Source organism: Delphinus delphis, chromosome 7 (genome assembly GCF_949987515.2).
Source record: "Delphinus delphis chromosome 7, mDelDel1.2, whole genome shotgun sequence".
In the NCBI taxonomy this organism is placed as follows: Eukaryota; Metazoa; Chordata; class Mammalia; order Artiodactyla; family Delphinidae; genus Delphinus; species Delphinus delphis.
In genome coordinates, this window is record NC_082689.1 from 44,437,633 (window position 1) to 44,452,908 (window position 15,276).

General features: G+C 36.8%; 1 protein-coding gene across 11 annotated transcripts in view; it reads right to left on the minus strand.

The window, feature by feature from the left end:
• PMS1 (PMS1 homolog 1, mismatch repair system component) overlaps positions 1-15,276 on the minus strand; it is a 98,251-nt gene that overhangs the window by 62,863 nt on the left and 20,112 nt on the right. The gene's annotated exons all lie outside the window — the stretch shown is intronic.

A 15,276-nucleotide genomic window follows, 5' to 3' on the forward strand; every position in this document is an offset into this window, starting at 1 on the left:
ATAGAAAACAAATTTATGGTTACCAAAGGAGAAAGGGCAGGAGGGAGGGATAAACTAGGAGTTTGGAATTAGCAGATACAAACTACTATATATAAAACACGTAAACAACAAGGTCCTACTGTATAGCACAGGGAACTATATTCAATATCTTATAATAACCTATAATGGAAAAAATATGAAAAATAATATATATATGTAAAACTGAATCACTTTGTTGTACACCAGACACTAAGACAACATTGTAAATCAACTATACTTCAAATAAAAAAAAATTCTTATCTGAAATAATATCTAATTGCCTGGTTTAATTTACCTCATCTCCTGAACAACAACAAATATGCAAAACACAGGATAATCTAACAAAAGCATTTTTTTAACTTTGAACTTATTTAACTAAAAAGTTGAGAGGTGGGATCAAGATAGCAGAGACAGAGGATACAGAGCTCACTTCCGCTCTCTAACACATCATAAATACAACTACTTGTAGAGCAATTCTTACTGAAAACAAACTGGAGACTGGCATTAAGACTCTTATACAACCAAATGTGTAAGAAAGATGCACATGAAATCAAGCAGGAGGGGAAGAGAAGCAAGTCTGTGTAATCCCCCTCCTCTTCTTGGAGGGGGCACAGATGCGGAGGGAGTACACAGGCTCAGAGATCCTCCCTGAGGAGTGAGCGGTTTGAACCACTTACTGGGCACCCCATCCATGGGGTCCAACACCAGGAAGATGAGTCGCTTCAGGTGGTTTGAAAACCAGCAGGATTGACAGTGGGGCTATAAGAAACCTAGACTCCACTCATGAAGAGCACACACATGCTTGCTTACTCCTGAAATAAGGCAGAGGAAGCAGATTAAAACTGCCCAGGTCTCTGGCCTGTTTCCCAGTACCACCCCAGCACATACCTCAGACAAGCTGAGCATCCACTCTGGCCTCGGCTCATTCTGTGGCACAGCTCCACACTGTGACAGGGCTGCCACAGCCAAAGGGAGTGCACAGTTGTAGGGGATGGGGCTGGCTTGGACCTGGGGCAGCATCCAAATGGGGTAGGGGCAATCATTGCTGGCACTTGCAAAGGAAGTGGATTGGGAATAGTCCAGAACTCTGGTGCCAGGACAGCCATGGAGCATGCCTAGTCCACACTGAGCATTGGCCCTGGTCCCTCTTGCTCTACAGCATAGCTCCACATTAGGGCAAGGGCTGTCCTGGCTGAAAAGAATGCACAATTGTAGAGGGTGAAGCCGGCTCAGGCCCGATGCAGCATCTGAGCAGGGTTGAAGTCAGCCTCTGTTGGTGCTCCTGGAGAGAGTAGATCAAGAGTAGTATGGAATTCTAACTGGTGCCAGGACCACCACAGCCTGCACCCCGACCCATGAGAAGCACCCACACCAGCCTCTCTTGCTCCAGCTCCCCTTAAGGGCAAGTGTGCCAATGCTGGGAGGGGAGAGCACACACTTAGAGGGAAGAGAGCCAGCTCAGACCTGACCCTCAGACCTTCTATTCCAGCAACATGGGACCTGATCCCATCCCCAATAGGGTGGTATTGGCCACTGAGCAGAGAAGCCCCAGCTCACACGTGACTCTGGTTCTAGCCCATCTATCTCTAGCCCTACTCCCCAACCAAGGTGAAAGCTGCCACTACTCCATAGGGGAAGATGTAACTCATGCTCATATAAAATCCAGCTCTCCCACCAAAGGCACCTGGCACACACAGACAGTATAGGGATGCTCCCAGACAAGGATGCCACTACAAGGCCAAGATAAGTAACTGTTTCACCAAATTCCATAGAGACAGAAAAAGTTAAGCAAAATAAGAAGACAGAGGAATTTGTTTCAAATGAAAGAACAAGAGAAAACCCATGAAAAAAACAACTAATGACACAGGTAAATAATTTACTAGATAGAGTTCAAAGCATTAGTAATAAGAATGCTAACTGAACTAGGGAAAAGAACAGATGAACAAAGTGAGAACTTTAACAAGGAACTAAAAGGAAACAAAAAAGAACCAGTCAGAACTGAATACAATAACTGAAACAAAAAACACAGTGGAAAGAATTAACAGTAGACTTGGTGATACAGGAAGAACGCATAAGTGATCTGGAATATGAATAATGGAAATCACCCAATCAGGACAATGAAAAGAAAAACAAATTTTAAAAAATGAGAAGAGTTTAAGGGACCTCTGGGACAACATCAAGCATACTAACATTTGCTTTGTAGGGGTCCAAGGAAAAGACAGAGAGAAAAGGGGTCGAAAATATATTTGATGAAATTATGGCTGAAACCTTCCCAAACCTGAAGAAGGAAAGAGATATCCAAATACAGGAAGCATAGAGGGTCCCAAACAAAATGAACCTAAACAGACCCACATCAAGACATATCATAATTAAAATAGAAAGATTAAAGATAAAGGGAGAATTCTAAAGGCAACAACCACCTCCCCACAAAGAGTCATATATAAGGGAACCCTCATAAGGCCATCATTTGATTCTTCTGCAGAATCTTTGCAAGCCATCAGGGAGTGGCATGATATATATAAAGTGCTGAAAGGAAAAAACCTACAACCTAGGGTATACTACCCAGCAAGATTACCATTTAGAATTGAAGGAGAGATAAAGAACTTCTCAGACAAGCAAAAACTAAGAGTTCATCAATAATAAAATGACTTTAAAAGATATGTTAAAAGGTCTTCTCTAAGAAAAAGAAAAGGCTACAACAAGAAGTAATAATCTGTTGGAAAGTAAAATCCCACTATTAAAAACAAATATAGGGAACTCCCTGGCAGTCCAGTGGTTAGGACTCGAAGCTTTCACTGCTGAGGGCCCCAGTTCAACTCCTGGTCGGGCCTGGGTTCAACCCCTGGTCGGAGAACTCAGATCCTACACGCCGCATAGCACAGCCAAAAAAAAAAGCAAAAACCAATATATAGTAAAGGCTGTCCATCAACCACTTAAATATGCATGCTACTATGAAGATTAAAAGACAAAAAATTGTAAAATTAACTATAACTACAATACAGGTTAATGGATAAAAATGAAGATGTAAAATATGACATCAAAAACACAAAATGTGGGAGAAGGGAGGAAAAAAATGTAGATCTTTTATAATGTGTTTGAACTTAAAGGACTACCAGTTTTAAACAAGTAGATACAATTATAGGTCAACATATATGAACCCCACGGTAACCATAAATCAAAAACTACAATAGAGGGAGTACCCTGGTGGCTTAGTAGTTAGGATTCCAGGCTTTCACTGCCATGACCCAGGTTCAATCCTTGACCAGGGAACAGATCCTGCAAGTGGCATGCGCAGCCAAAAAAAAAAAAAAAAAAATACGATTCACAAAAACTAGAGAAAGGAAGACAAGCATACCACTAAAGAAAATCATCAAATCATAAGGAAAGAACCTAAAAGAAGACGACTGAGAAAATATACGGAAACAACCAGACGATAAGTAACAAAATCGCAATAAGTACGTACCTATCAATAATTACTTTAAATGTCAATGAACTAAATGCTCCAAGCAAGAGACACAGGATAGGGTCTTCCCTGGTAGTGCAGTGGTTAAGAATCTGCCTGCCAATGCAGGGGACACGGGTTCGAGCCCTGGTCCAGGAAGATCCCACATGCCGTGGAGCAACTAAGCCCGTGTGCCACAACTGCTGAGCCCGCGTGCTGCAACTACTGAAGCCCATGTGCCTAGAGCCCATGCTCCGCAACGAGAGGCCACCACAATGAGAAGCCCACACACCGCAACAAACAGTAGTTCCCGCTCACCGCAACTAGAGAAAGCCCGCGCATAGCGATGAAGATCCAACGCAACCAAAAATAAATCAATAAATTTATTTAAAAAAAAAAAAAGACATGGGGTAGCTGGGAATTCCCTGGTAGCCTGGTGGTTAGGATTCTGGGCTTTCACTGCTGAGGGCCCAGGTTTGATCCCCTGGTAGGGGAACAAGCTGTGGGGCATGGCCAAAAAAAAAAAAAAAAAAAAGAGAAAGAAAAGCCATAGGATGGCTGATTGGATTAAAAAACAAGACCTGACTATATGCTGCTTACAAGAGACTCACTTTAGAGCTAAAGACATACATAAAATGAAAGTGAGGGGATGGAAAAGGATATTTCATGCAAATAATAACAAGAAAGCTGGGGCAAATAATACTGATATCGAACAAAAAACACTGTAAGACAAAATCTGTAACAAAAGACAAAGAAGAGAATTATACAGTAATAAAGGGATCAATACAAAATGAGAGTTTAATACTCATTAATATATATGCACCTAACAGAGGAACACCTAAATATATAAAGCAAATATTAACATATATAAAGGGAGAAATTGACAATGATATAATAATAGTAGGGGACTTTAACACCCCACTTACACCAATGGACAGATCATCCAGAAAAAAAAAAAATCAATAAGGAAATAGTAGTTTTAAATAACACATTAGACCAGCTGGACTTAATAGATACCTACAGGACATTCCATCCAAAACAGCAGAATACACATTCTTTTCAAGTGCACACAGAATGTTCTCCATGCTAGAGATCACAGGCTAGACCACAAAACAATTCTCAAAAATTTAAGAGAACAGGGCTTCCCTGGTGGGGAAGTGGTTGAGAGTCCGCCTGCCGATGCAGGGGGCGCGGGTTCATGCCCTGGTCTGGGAGGATCCCACATGCTGCAGAGCGGCTGGGCCCGTGAGCCATGGCCGCTGGGCCTGCGCATCCGGAGCCTGTGCTCCGCAATGGGAGAGGCCACAACAGTGAGAGGCCCGCGTACAGCAATAAAAAATAAAAATAAATTGAAAAAAATTTGAGAACAGAAATTACACCAAGCATTTTTTCTGACCACAACAGTATGAAACTAGAAATCAATTACAGAAAGAAAAGTGGGAAAAACACAAACACGTGGAGACTAAACCACATGCTACTAAAAAACTGATGGGTCAATGAAGAAACTAAAAAGGAAATTAGAAAATACCTTGAGACAAATGAAAAAAAAAACATACCTTTACAAAATCTATCACATGCAGCAAAAGCAGTTCTCAGAGAGAAGTTTATAGCAATCCAGGCCTACCTCAAGAAATAAGAAAAATCTCAAATAAACAACCTAAACTACCATCTAAAGGAATTAGGAAAAAAAGAACAAGCACAGCCCAAATCAGCATAAGGAATGAAATAATAATGATCAGAGAGGAAATAAAGAGTCCAAGAAAACAATAAAAAAGATCAACAAAATCAAGAGCTGGTTTTTTAAAAATATAAACAAAATGGATAAGCCTTTAACCAGGTTCATCAAGAAAAAGAGAATCCAAATAAACAAAACAAGAAAATGAAAGAAGAGAAATAACAACCAATATCACAAAGATACGAAAAAATCTTAAGAAAATACTATAAACTGTCATATGCCCACAAATTGGACAACCTACAAGAAATGGATAAATTTCTAGAAATATAATGTTCCAAGACTGAAGCAGGAAAAAATAGACAATCTGAACAAACTGATCACTAGCAGTGAAACTGATTTTATAATAAAAAACTCCCAGTAAACAAAAGCCCAGGACCAGAGAAGCTCACATGGGAATTCTACCAAACATATAAAGCAGAAATAATACCTATCCTCTCAAACTATTCCAAAAAATTGAAGAGGAAGGAACGCTCCCAAATTCATCCTATAAGGCCTCCATTAACCAGATACCAAAACCAAAGACACTACAAAAATAAAATTACAGGCCAATCTCTCTGATGAGCATAGATGCAAAAATCCTCAACAAAAGATTAGCAAACCAAATTCAACAATATATAGAAAAGGATCATACACCATGATGAAGTGGGATTTATTCCAGGGATGCAAGGATGGTCTGACATCTGTAAATCAATCAATCTGATACACTATATTAACAAAAAGGATAAAAATCACATGATCATCTCAATAGACACAGAAAAAGCATCTGATAAAATTGAACCATTCATGATAAAAACTCTCATCAAAGTTGGTATAGAGGGAATGTATCTTAACATAATAAAGACCGTTGATGACAAACGCAGTTAATATCATGCTCAACAGAACAACACAAGGATGCCCACTCTTGCCATTTCCATTTAACATAGTATTGGAAGTGCTAACCACAGCAATCAGACAAGAAAAAGAAGTAAAAATAATCCAAATTGGAAAGGAAGAAGTAAAACTCACTTTTTGCAGATGACTTGATATTACACATTGAAAACCCTAAAGTCTCCCCCCAAATAACTACTAGTACTAATAAATGAATTTAGTAAAGTTGAAGGATACAAGATTAATATACAGAAACCTGATGGTAATAATGAAATAACTAATAACTAATGATTAACTATCAGAGAAAGAAAAGAAGAAAACAATCTTATTTAAAATTGCATCAAAAATACCTAGGAATGAACTTAACCAAGGAGGTGGAAGATCTATATTCTGAAAACTATAAAACACTGATGAAGGAAATTAAAGATGATACAAAGATATGGAAAGATATCCCGTGTTCATGGATTGGAAGAATTAATATTGTTACAATGTACATCCTACCCAAAGCAATCTACACATTTAATGCAATCCCCATCAAAATACCCCTTGACATTTTCACAGAATTACAACAAATAATTCTAAAATTTATATGGAACCACTAAAGATCCTGAAGAGCCAAAGCAATCTTGAGAAAAAAGAACAAAGCTGGAGGTATCAGACTGACTTCAGACTACACTACAAAGCTTCAGTAATCAAAATAGTATGGTACTGGCACAAAAATAGACACATAGATCAGTGAAACAGAATAGAGATCCCAGAAATAAACTCAGGCACTTATGGTCAATTAATGACAAAGAAGGCAAGAATATACAATGGAGAAAAAATGGTCTCTTCAATAAGTAGTACTGGGAAAACTGTACAGCTACATGTAAAATGAAATTAGAACATTATCTCACACCACTTACAAAAATAACCTCAAAATGGATTAAGTATCTAAATATAAGACTAGAACATCTAGAATAAATCACAGGCATAACATTCAGACATAAATCAGAGCAATATTTTTTTGAACGTGTCTCCTAAGGCAAAGGAAACAAAAGCAAAAATAAACAAATGGGGCCTAAATAAACTGAAAAGCTTTTGCATGGCAAAGGAAACAGTTATCAAAACAAAAAGACAACCTACTGAATGGCAGAAAATGTTTGCAAATAATATGACCAATAAGGAGTTAACATAAAAAATATATAAACAACTCAAACAACTCAATATCAAAAAACAACACACCTGATTAAAAAGTGGGCAGAAGACCTGAATAGACATTTTTCCAAAGAAGATATACAGATGGCTAGCAAGCATGTGAAAAGATGCTCAACAGTGCTTGATCATTAGAGAAATGCAAATCAAACCACAATGAGTTATCAACTCACACATGTCAGAATGGCTATCATATGACTGCAAATAAACTGGCAAGGATGTGGGGAAAAGCAAACCCTAACACACTGTTGGTAGAAATGTAAATTGGTGCAGCCACTATGGAAAACAGAATAGAGGTTCCTCAAAAAACTAAAAGTAGAACCACCATATGATCCCACAATTCCACTCCTGGGTATGTATCTGAAGAAAACAGAAACATTAATTCTTAAAGATACATGCACCCCAACGTTCACAGTAGCATTATTTACAATTGCCAAGATATGGAAACAACCTAAGTTGCCAAGATATGGAAACAACCTAAGTGTCCAACCACAGATGAATGGATGAAAAAGATGTGGTGCATATATAGAATGGAACGCTACTCAGCCATGAAAAAAATAATGAAATTCTACCATTTGCAACAACATGTATGGACCTAGAGGGTACTATGCTTAGTGAAATAAATCAGACAGAGAAAGACAAATACTGTATGATTTCACTTATATGTTGAATCTAAAAACAACAACAAATGAATGAAAATAATAAAACAGATTCACAGATGTAGAGAACAAAATACTGGTTACTAGTGGAGTGAGAAGGGGGAGGGGCAAGATAGGAGTAGAGGACTAAGAGGTACAAACTGCTTTGTATAAAAGAAACTACAAGAATATATTGTACAGCACAAGGAATATAACCAGTATATTATAATAACTTTAAATGGAGCATAATCTATAAAAATACTGGATCACTACATTGTACACCTGAAACTAATATTGTAAATCAACTATATTTCAATAAAAAAAGAAAAAGAAAAAACGTTGAATAAAGGTATAAAAAGTATATTGCTTAAATATCAGGTTAATAATTAGCTTTTGTTGGGGAAAAAAACATGAAATTAGTACTGGATGCTTTCTCAAGGCCATAAACCGTTAAGTCTGTGTTTTTTCAAACACTGAGCAACTTTTAAAACTACCAGTCACCAGCTAATCCCGACTTATTAAATCAATCTCCTCACATGATTCTAATGAATGTACCGCAGGGTTGAGATACAAAGCACTGAAAAGTCAAAAAAACAATTTAGTGTATGGTTTCTCAAACATTTACTGTGGGGGCTGACTGGTGCATTTCAAGATGTGTAGCTGCATCCCTGGGCCTCTACCTACTAGATGAAGTCGGCACCCAATCCAGTTGTGACAATCAAAAATGTCTCCAGAAAATGTCAAATGCCTCCTGGTGGGGGTAGGAAATTGCCCTTGGTTGAGAATCACTGATTCAGTATACAGCAACTAGCATTAAAAACAAACAAACAAGAAAAACTAAAATACAAATAGACTGAACGAGAACAAAAATAGAATGCATCACACATAGTAAGTGTATATATTGCGTTAAGAATTTTTGTTTTGATTAGATTTGTATAAACTGGGTTGCTATGTAAAATGTATTTCTTACTGTGAATTGGAATCAAAAAACCTGAAAGTTGCTGCAAAGGTCAACTTTTGACCTACTGCTCATAAGAAATGGCAAAAACACAAAGAAATGACAATCAAGAGGGAAATATAAGACTTAGAAGCCTAGCATAAAATCAGGAGTTCCAGGAAGAGAAAAAGAAACAAATGCAGATGTAATTAAATAATAGAAGAAAATCTTCTTGAGTTAAAGGCTTGAGTGCAGGTTTCAAGAGCTTAGAGCATTACAAGTAGGAATTTAAAAAAAAAAAAGACACCACATTCCACTGTAAGTCCTAAATTTTAAGGAGAACGGAAAGGTTTTCCAAACCTTCAGCAAGCATAAGTTCCTTATGAGGAAAGACTTGCATCAAATTTGTTATCTATAACAGTAGAAGACAACCTCAAACTACTTAGGTGTAATTAAGAAACTTACATCAAGATATGATATGTATATGGACAAAATGTAGACAGTTTGGGACCTGCAAGGATTTGAAAGTATATCAACCAAAGTATATATGATGAAAACAGTGGAGGATGAACACTAAACAAGCGACAATTATATCAAAACAAGAGATTTCACAATAAGAGAAGAAAATAAACTTGGTGATCAAAGAATCTTAAGACCTGAATGTAAACAGAAGATGGTAATGTAGCTGGCATTTACAATATAATTGTTAAATAAAGATTTTTAAAATGTAAGAAATATCATGTTGGGGAAATCCTACCAATAGCTTGGAACTCAATGTTTTAAATGATTCTTACATTGGGTAATAACTGGAGAAAAGAGTTAGGAATAAAGAGGGATAAAGCTTACAGGGTCCTATATAACCTTCACTATGGATATCTTCTTTCCTCTCAATGTCCTTCCTTCTGTTATTCCAGCGCATCAGATTTCTTTCCACCTGAGGGCTTTTGCACATGTTCTATCCCCTACCCTTTGCATAGCTAACTCCTTTATCAACCTTCAGTCTCAATCTAAGTAACACCTCTTTAGAGAATCCATTCCTGAATGCCCTATCAAAGGCTGTTGCTCCCAAAGTTAAATCACGTTTTATTTCTTCCTAGAAATGATCAATATTTGAAAAAACTTGTGTCTGCCTCTTCTTTTAGAATACAAGGAGCATGAGAGCAAGTAACTGTCTACCATGTTTGCCATTAAATCCCCAGCACTTCAAACAATGACTAATAAGCTGTGGGCAATTAACTAAGAATTTTTGAACAAATGAATGAATGCACTGAAGAAAGAAAATAAAATAAATAAGGTAGTAGGTAGAAACTTTGTTTAAATTGTTTCTGTAGTTAAAGAAGCACACATTGTATTTTTATAATTTTTGGAAGGGAATTTACTATAAAAGAAAAAAACAAAGAAAACAAGGTTAGGGAAAAAAAGATCTTTGTGGAATAGGACCAAAGGAAAAGCTGTATTTCTACTTTGCTCACACCTGATGTTTTTCTGCTTTTTTTCTCTTGATTAGGTGCTTCATTAGCATATCACAGTCAGCCTTCCATATCAGTGGGTTCTGCATCAGCGGATTCAACCAACCACAGATCCAAAATAGTTGGGAAAAAAAAAAATCCAAAAAGTTCCAAAAAGCAAAACTTGAATTTGCTGCGTGCAATGGCAACAATTTACATAGCATTTACAATGTATTAGGTATTATAAGTAATTTAGAGATGATTTAAAATATATGGGAGGATGCATGTAAGTTATATGCAACTACTACACCATTTTATATAAAGGACTTGAACATCTGAGAATTTTGGTATTCGCAGGGGGCCCTGGAACCAATCGGATACTGAGGGATGACTGTACTAACAATTTAAAATGGTTTTCTTTTTTGGCCTCCCTCCATTTTTATGTAGGGTATTTTCTTGGCCTAAATGTACATGTCACTTCCACCAAAGAACAAAAGTCCTAGGAACACCACAGTATTCCTCACTAGTAACACCGTGGTGCTGGTATTCTCTGCCTTAGGGAAGTAAAAAAGCTACTGTTAAGTTCTGAGGTAAAGTTGACAGATCAAGGAATGCACGCAGAACAAGTATGCACTCTGCCTCCAATGCTAAACAGAGGTCACACTCACAAAAGAATTCACATCACACCCTGTTCTGAAACCTCTTATGCCTTCTGCTCATCTCACGCTACATTCTCCCTAGATTTTTCCTCCACTCCAACAGCTTCAACTGCCTTTCATATGCCAATGATTCTTTTCATCAAAACTGTAAGAAACACCATACTGTTATGAAACTCTAAAGAAGATAAAACAGGCCAATTAAAGTATGCTACAATGCCTTAACAGTCCCATGCAAAACAGAACTAGTCACACCAGACTTTCATGCTTTGATATTACTTTCAACTAGTCCCATGGATAAGGCAATTTCCTCTGGTGTCTTCAATTTCAATGCTTGGCATGTGACAGCAATCCTTTTGCATTTAACGCAGCTTTTTTCACTTGTGGCTATTTTCTCTTTTTAGGTCTCATAAAGCATTTGTTGCTTCAGAAAGAAAATACAAAATTGTTGTTTATTCCTGAAATCAACACACAAATTACAAACAATGCACAAAACTGCTTGTCCAAAAAGGATTTGAGGAAGCCATTTATTATAAGCCACAACCTGTTTTCAGAGATGTCAAAACATGCATCTTATAATTAAGATATATATCTTAGACCTATAACACTCAAGTTATATACAGATGCTTATTCAAAATTATTACCTGGATATCCCAAAGATACCTCAAATCACCACACACAGACCTGAACTCATAATCTTTCTTCTTGAGTCTGATACTACATCTATCCTCCCTTTCTCACATAACACTGACATCCAACAGTTTCTAAAAGCAGGTACTCTAGATTTCCTCTACCTCTTACTACCAATATTGCTTAAGTCACCTAGCCCTATCCATTCTATCCCCAAAATATCTCTCAAATTTATGTCAAGTTCCTTCCTTCTCCTCAAACCTCAGTTCAGGATAACATCTCTTCCAGTAAGACATAAATTACGGTAGGAGTTATAATGTCTTACTGGTTAATTTTTTTAAATAGCATGATATCCATCCTCTACCTAAAAAGTTTCAGGGGCTCATCACTGGTTGCAAGAAAGGGTACAAACTCCTTACCATGATAAAACAGGCCCATCATAACCTAATATCCAAGTTACCATTTTCTTACCTAATCTCCTGCATCTACTACCTCCAAACATTCTCACAGAACTTTGCTATGTCATGCTTAGTATACCAGTTTATCTACTTTATTGGCTTTTTTAGCTATACTTCTTTGTATTATTTTTAGTGGTACATTTTTTAGTTCTAGAATTTTCATTAGGTTCTTTTTTAGAATTCCATTTCTCTGCTGATATTCTCCACCTTTTACCAATTGACCATCTTTTCCTCTAAATTCTTTAACAGTAGTTTTAAAAGTTCTTGTCCCTAATTCAAACATCTGCAAGTTTGCTTATATCAACTATTTTTTCTCTTGACTATGAACCTCACTTTCCTTTCTTCATGTCTCTCAATACTTTTATTTTCATCAGACATAATATATAAAAGAACAATAGATATTGAAATAGATATTTTCCCCCAGTGAACGTACTTCATTTTCTCATCAAACAGCTAGAGTGAAGAATAGAGCTCTTCAATATATAATTAGAGGAGTTCATCTGGGTTGGAGCTGAGTTGCCCCTTTATTTAGTTCCAGTTCACTTCTGGTTTCAAATGTCTTGAGGATGGAATCGGGTCTCTCTCTGCCTCTAGCAAGGCTTCGGGATCTAAGTACTGTAAGACTTTAAGATATTTCTCTCTCTAGCTCAGTCCCAACTTTCTTCACCACTGCTTACTCAGCAAAAGTCCTGATGAGATTTGGCTTCTTGGGTGAACTAGCTCTGTGTTTGAGGATCCTATCCTCCAATCTGTCATGTCAGCTCACATGTGGCTAATAAAGTTCAGCTGGTTTCTCCTAGGGCCATAAAAGATCCCTTGTCTATAGTAGGCTTGCTCCTTTGCATGCCTATGCCTCCAGGCTCAGTTAATGCTCTCAGGGATACAAGCAGCCACCAATCTCTTTGTGCCTAGGTGCACCTAAGAAGGGTCATCTTCCTCTTAAACTTAGTTCATTTAATTTCTTTGTGACACAGTTCTCCAATGAGTTTTAAAAAATACAAGATTTTAACTTATGTGTTTTTCCCCCTCATTGTTACACAGAGAGCAATGGTCTCCCGAAATCTTCTAGAGCCATCATTCTTCTCTTATTGAAAGGTTATGCTCTCACCCCTCCTTACTACCATTTTCAAACTCAAATGTTATCTTTTCTGAAAAATTCGCTCACCTTCCTCTAGGCAGCTGGTGGCTTCTTTTTACTGTCATTGCCTGTTTACTCATCTGTGTTCTCCACTCGTCTGTGAATTCCTTTCACTCACCTGTGTTCTCCACTAGCCTGTGCAAATATAATGACATACACTGTAGCTGTGGACAGATGGTGGGAAGGAAGGTAGGCAGAAATCAGTAGGGCAAAATATGTGTTCATGAAAGGAAAAGATGTATGTTGGCTTTTAAATATATCTCTGCATCCAAGACCACACTGTACCTAATCCATATATTAATTGATAAATTATTGCTTCAACAGCTAAAACTGTTTTCTCTGAACAAACTGAGAATTACCAGTAAGCCAAGAATTATATATATGTTCAAATAAAACTTAATGATGGAAAACTCTGCTGATTCCAAATGAAATGTATATCCTTAAAAAAAGTACCAAGTAATACTGGCCAATAGGGAGGAGGCCCTAGTATACTATCATGTTTTACAAGAGAACTGCTCAGCTCTCTAACTTTAGCACATTCTATAAACACCAGAATTAAACTGCAGTCTGTAATATGCTCTCTGTTATATTTTTACATGACTCTATGTTATGCCATTTATAAAAGCAGCTATTTATATTCCTAATGTAAAGAGGTATGATTGCTTGACTGTATCAGAGTTTTCTTAAACTATTTAATGAATAAAGTTCCATTCTCAACATGAAAAAAAAAATCCTTAAACACCTGCACAATCACACATAGCAGGGATTTACAAAGAACATGATGCATTACTCTAATAACTCTAATAAGAGTAGGGAAAGGATATACCCTGATCACAGTACTTTAAATATACTACTTTTGATATCTGAGAAATTCCTAAGGCAGAAGTACTAGGAGGTGTTAAAAGAATTTGTCCAGGAGGGTAAATCAACTTAGAAAGCTTAATGCTGATTATCTAGGGTAAAGAGAATAGAAGCGATGACAGAAAAAAGATACGGCCAAAACAAATAATTTAGTCAGAGTTCTTGGTAAAAGAATTTAAAAGCTAGAAGTTTATTTTTACATTTCTTGTTAATTTTAAAAATGTCTTAGAACTGAACAGAAGGGTAATTTAAAATGACATTCTATTAAACACATAAATCATTTTAAATGATTAAATTAATCCATAAAACAAATACCTACATCTGGAAAAAACAGAACTGGAATCTCTAGTAAAACTATTCTTAAACATTTTAAAACATGTTTTAAAGGGGTAATGGATTTTCCAATGCCTAAGAAAGATTCTGTCATAAGTTGTCCCTGCATCTACAGTTAGGCTATCTACAGGTGTCATCATCCTATCAGATGATATGAGGAGTAACTGCTAAGCAAGTATATTCACACCACAGCAGAAATTAATCTACAAGAACCCTAAATGCACAGGTATTAATTAGGATGGTTGTACTGTAGTTTTATGTTACACAGAAAATATTTAAATGACAGGTGGTGAAATGTGAGTCTGTGATTCAATCACTCAAAAACTATCAGCACTAAGGCAATATAAATGTAAAAGACTTTTGAAAGTGCTTGTGGATTTTTATATGTCTACATAGAGCAATAAGAAACTAAGAGTTTGACTTTTTGTTGTTTTCCTAGGCAACCAGCTGTAATTGGGGGAAAAAAGTGAGTTACGAAAGGCAGTGACTGGTTTCGCAAATGTTGACCTTCTAAGTGGGTAGTTTCTTAAGATAAAAGGAATATGCTAAAGAAAATAAGGTTCATTTACTGACTGTAGAAATTTCTTAATATGCTTATGTGGTCTCACTAAAGTAGAGAAGACTCATGTCAGCAAGAAAAAAAAAATCAATAAGCGACTGGGCAAAGATCAGAAGGATACCATATTTAAGGACTGTTATTTCATAGTTCCCATGGAAATGGATACAGAAAAGCATGAGAAGTATGAGTGATGCAGAGCCACTGGCCATCCAGATTAGACTGGCTACTACCAAGATAAAAATAAATACAGTTAAGTTTTATAAGGTGACTAGATTACTTCAAAGTACTCCATAGGCTAGCCACTCAAATATCTCCTAATGGTTTCTTAATCTCAACTCTCAAGAACTGGGGTCAGAGCATTT